Here is a 5,956-nt window from a genome sequence, read left to right on the forward strand (position 1 = left end):
GCATGCGGCTCTATGGCCACGTGTTCGCCACCCCTGATCTATCCGTAAGCACACATATCAATGCTTATTCCAGTCTTTTGATTCATTTTGGCAGTCAAAAAACACTGACTGGTTGACTGCGGAAAATGAAAATGCCAGCTGTTACAAGATTTGTAGCTTTGCTGATTTCAACAGATTATTCTCTTATAAAAAAATACAATTTGAACGTTTGACATGGCAAGAAATTACCTAGTCTTTACTATTATAACCAAAGTACAGACGCTCCCCTATTTACAGACATTTCAGTTACGAAAAACGGTAGACACTAACATTTTTTCGGGATGTTGAAAAATACTTGGAGAATGCTGAAAGTTAGAATTTATGTTGTGCACCTCTCGGAGTACAGGACAGTACTGTAGTGCTTCTGGGGGCGGCAGTAGCTCAGGAGGTAGAGCGCTCGTCTTGGGATCAAGGGATCCCAGTTCGAACCCCGGCTCGTCCGTGTTACATGTCGAAGTGTCCTTGGGTAAGACACTGAACCCCTAATACCCCCAATAAGCAGGTTAGCGCCTTACATGGCTGCAAGGCCGCTATTGGGAAATGTGGAGCACATTGAGAAGTCATTGACTTGAAAAGCGCTATATAAATGCAGATCATTTAATTTCATTCTTTCCGCTGCTACCGGCGTGTGGCGCTGTGAGAGCTCAACCAGCATCCACCCCGAAAAAGAAATCAGACTTCCTCTTCCTCGTTCGTGTGTAAATATACTATACTAAATCTCCAGCGCGCTAAGAACTTTGACATTTTTATTGTTTAAGATCTTGTGCATCCATTCAATATGGTTGGTGTAAAGTGTAAATACAGGGAGTGCAGAATTATTAGGCAAATGAGTATTTTGACCACATCATCCTCTTTATGCATGTTGTCTTACTCCAAGCTGTATAGGCTCGAAAGCCTACTACCAATAAAGCCTATCAGGTGATGTGCATCTCTGTAATGAGAAGGGGTGTGGTCTAATGACATCAACACCCTATATCAGGTGTGCATAATTATTAGGCAACTTCCTTTCCTTTGGCAAAATGGGTCAGAAGAGGGACTTGACAGGCTCTGAAAAGTCAAAAATAGTGAGATATCTTGCAGAGGGATGCAGCACTCTTAAAATTGCCAAGCTTCTGAAGCGTGATCATCGAACAATCAAGCGTTACATTCAAAATAGTCAACAGGGTCGCAAGAAGCGTGTAGAAAAACCAAGGCGCAAAATAACTGCCCGTGAACTGAGAAAAGTCAAGCGTACAGCTGCCAAGATGCTACTTGCCACCAGTTTTGCCATATTTCAGAGCTGCAACATCACTGGAGTGCCCAAAAGCACAAGGTGTGCAATACTCAGAGACATGGCCAAGGTAAGAAAGGCTGAAAAACGACCACCACTGAACAAGACACACAAGCTGAAACGTCAAGACTGGGCCAAGAAAAATCTCAAGACGGATTTTTCTAAGGTTTTATGGACTGATGAAATGAGAGTGAGTCTTGATGGGCCAGATGGATGGGCCCGTGGCTGGATCAGTAAAGGGCAGAGAGCTCCAGTCCGCCTCAGACGCCAGCAAAGTGGAGGTGGGGTACTGGTATGGGCTGGTATCATCAAAGATGAGCTTGTGGGGCCTTTTCGGGTTGAGGATGGACTCAAGCTCAACTCCCAGTCCTACTGCCAGTTTCTGGAAGACACCTTCTTCAAGCAGTGGTACAGGAAGAAGTCCGCATCCTTCAAGAAAAACATGATTTTCATGCAGGACAACGCTCCATCACACGCATCCAAGTACTCCACAGCGTGGCTGGCAAGAAAGGGTCTAAAAGAAGAAAAACTAATGACATGGCCTCCTTGTTCACCTGATCTGAACCCCATAGAGAACCTGTGGTCCCTCATCAAATGTGAGATTTACAAGGAGGGAAAACAGTACACCTCTCTGAACAGTGTCTGGGAGGCTGTGGTTGCTGCTGCACGCAATGTTGATCGTGAACAGATCAAAGCACTGACAGAATCCATGGATGGCAGGCTTTTGAGTGTCCTTGCAAAGAAAGGTGGCTATATTGGTCACTGATTTGTTTTTGTTTTGTTTTTGAATGTCAGAAATGTATATTTGTGAATGTTGAGCTGTTATATTGGTTTCCCTGATGAAAATAAATAATTGAAATGGGTATACATTTGTTTTTTGTTAAGTTGCCTAATAATTATGCACAGTAATAGTCACCTGCACACACAGATATCCTCCTAAAATAGCTAAAACTAAAAAAGCCCCACTCCAACTTCCAAAATATTCAGCTTTGATATTAATGAGACTTTTGGGTTCATTAAGAACATGGTTGTTGTTCAATAATAAAATTAATCCTCAAAAATACAACTTGCCTAATAATTCTGCACTCCCTGTAAGAGGCAGTTTCTTTTCAAGTGAAAGTGGAATAGGAAAGCTTGATGCGGTTGAGAAAATGGTTGGATGGCTTTTTTTCGGCCACTTTTACCACAGAGGAAGAATTTGCCAGACTCTTGAAGCTCATCTTCCAAAAGTAAGTTAAACTTAACTTTATCTTTATAGTGTATATTATTTTATTACTGCATTTTCCGCACTATAAGGCGCACCTAAAAGCCTTTATTTTTTTCAAAAGCTGACCATGCGCCTTATAATGCAGTGAGCCTTATGTATGGATCAATATTGGTGGCCTGGTGCAGGGACAACAGCCTGGTCCTGAATGTTGACAAAACTAAAGAGATCATTGTCGACTTTAGGAGAAACCAGCCCAACCATGCCCCACTTTGCATCAACAACAAGGCTGTGGAGGTTGTCAGCAGTATCAAGTTCCTAGGGGTGCACATTACAAACAAACTCACCTGGTCCGTGAACACTGCATCACTGGTTAAGAGGGCACAGCAGCGCCTGTACTTCCTGCGGAGGATGAGGAGAGCCCACCTGCCCCCACCCTCCCTCATCACATTCTACAGGGGCACCATAGAGAGTATCCTGACCAGCTGTATCTCTGTGTGGTGTGGAGGCTGCAGCGCTACTGACTGGGGTAGTGTGAGGAGGGTAACGAGGACAGCAGAGAAAATAATCGGGACTACACTTCCCTCCATTCAGGACATTGGCCAGAAGCGCTGCCTATCCCATGCTAAGAACATTATCGGGGACCCCTCTCACCCCCATCATGGACTGTTCACTCTGCTAGCCTCTGGGAAGAGGTACTGCAGTGTGCGGTGCAGGACCACCAGGTTCCGCAGTAGTCTAGTCCCCCTGGCCATTAGACTGTTAAATGGTCAATCTAACATATAGTTAACCTAAATCTAAACGGCTGCTAATCTGACTTTTTGCACTACTGGCAGTTCTTTATAGCTTGCCACTCCTTGCACATTTGCTCTCTGCACTATTGTACTTACAGCGTTATTGTTACAGTGTTAATGTTACTGTTTACCTGACTTGTTAACCTGACTGCCCATTTTGCACATCTGGTTAGCTACTCCTCTTGCACTATCGGCACTATGGTAAAACACTATACGTAGCCATAATACAATACAACTTTTACTTATATCTGTACATTCGAGGAAACTGTGCGGGTCAGATGTATCGACATTTCGTTCTGTATACACGTGTACTAGAATGACAATAAAGTAGATCTGAATCTGAATATTGTCGCAAAGTCTAGCAACTAACTTGCAGCCGCCGACTACATTTTCCCCCGAACGGCAAGTAGTCCGCGGTGTATGCTGGGATTTATTTACTGGCGTTTCATTGGCTAACCAATGTGTCAATCATCATTTGAATCGATCACTATTGGCTATAGTTATTGAGGAAAAGGGGCGGATCCTTTTTAATCATTTACAGGTTGGCATAGGCTTAAGCGGCAAAACTTAGCCTGCAATTGGCCGAAAAAGATGTGTCAATCATCAGTTGAATCGATCACTATTGGCTAAAGTTATTCGGAGGTAAAGGGGCGGATCCTTTTTATCATTTACAGGCTGGCATAGGCTAAAGCGGCAAAACAAAGCCTGCAATTGGCCGGAAAAGATGAATGTGAATAGCACGTTGGGTTGACGGCATAGAGAAAGCATTTTTTACTATTCTGTATTTGTAAATATGTTATTCTCCTGGATTTACTTCACTCACGGATATAAGAGGACCATGGTTGCACATCATTATTGAACACAACGACTTCGGTGAGCTACTCCGGCTATATATTTTCTCTATATCTTGTTTCAGACTGAACTCGATGTTTCTGTGATAAGCGGTGCAGATAATGGATGGAATGGAGTGTCTATTTTTTAAATCAAACTCAATTCCAAGTGTTTATTGTCATATGCACAGTAAAGTTGCGAGCGAAAAAGAAAATAGAAACTAAGGAATGGTTGGCGTATCTTGAATCCCAATACTTTAACCTTCTGAATGATATTCAGGGATCAGAATGGAGATTTTCATTTTCAGCTGAAATAGCCAGGGTCCAGGGCGGAGCCCGGTGGGGGGCTCAGGGGGGCGAAGCCCCCTGAAGTCAACAGCATTTATCTTATTTGCTATGTGAAAATTGCACTAGAATGAATTAAATCCAACAAAACAGAAACCATGTATTATATATATATATATATATATATAAATTAAAAAAAAAATAATAAAAAGCATTCGGAATATTGAACATGATCATGATGATTCAAAATAATCTATTTTAATCATGTTTATAACAAATTTTAAATTTTGTTTATCCTGTTCTAAATATTGTATAAACACAAAAGATAAAATCATTTCATAAATAGATTTATAAATACCTCAGATTGGGATTTTCTGTCACACAGGGGAACCAGTGGTTGACTGCTGCTAGTATTTGAAGTGGAAGGATTTGAAACGGCCAATAATGTTGAACCGGTGGCTGCCGATTTTAAATGCGGATCCGAGTGCATAATTTGATCGCCGGCAAGCTATTTTTGCTTTGTGCTTGTTCATTTTAGCATGATCGATCAGTGCCACACAACCTCGCGTACCATAATTGATCAGATCGACACAGTATAGACACTTTGCTTTCCCTGGAACATCACACTTTGCGATGAACTGGCTCAAAGTTTTTGTAACTTCCTCGATCTTTGCGCCGATTTTAACGTTTACTGTGACAGTCTTCTCCAGCCATGACCACTTAAATTTATTCTTGATTCCTTTATCAATCTCGGAGACAAAAGCCTCGTCTTCTTTTCTTAGTATTTTCATATTTACTTTTTCAAACACTCATTTCACCGTTTGAAAAGACCGGAAGGAGCGCCATGTTTGAGAAAGCCAATGCTCTGAACAAAAGCTCCGCTGATTGGTTATCAGCGAACCTATCGACCAATGGTCTAAATGCTAACTTGGGGTGATGAAACAGTGACGTATCATACCTCACCCCCCCCCAAAATATTTTCTCATCGAATTTAGACGATTTATGGGAATGACCTTTGGGGTTCAAAAACAGCGGAAATCCGCGGATCCGCGGAAAATTCTGATCCCTGGATATTTGGAACGTTGCATTTGAGTGACATCGTACGGTGTATCCGCACGTGTCTACGACACGCATTTGCTTCTTTGCAAGCTTTGGGAATGTTAAGGGGGTAATAAGTTTGACTGAACTATCTGACTGTTTTGTCGACGTTCCCATTGTAGCGCCTTATAATCCGGTGCGTCTTATGTATGTCAAATATATGACCAAAAACTATTTTTTCGGGGTGCGCCCTATAACCCGGTGCGCCTTATAGTGCGGAAAATACGGTAAATGTTTTTTAGTACAAAACAATAAGATTACTTATACAAGCCTTAAACATACTAATATAAACCTTAAACATACATCCCATAGAAAAAAATACCACTGAAGCAACTTACGAACAAATTCAACTTACGAACGATCGTCCGGAACCTAACTCGTTCGTAAGTAGGGCAGGATCTGTAAATATTGGCCTTAAATGAAAATAAAGAACAAG

The sequence above is a fragment of the Urocampus carinirostris genome, chromosome 5 (assembly GCF_059441175.1).
Source record: "Urocampus carinirostris isolate Australia breed hairy pipefish chromosome 5, RoL_Ucar_1.0, whole genome shotgun sequence".
Taxonomy (NCBI): Eukaryota; Metazoa; Chordata; class Actinopteri; order Syngnathiformes; family Syngnathidae; genus Urocampus; species Urocampus carinirostris.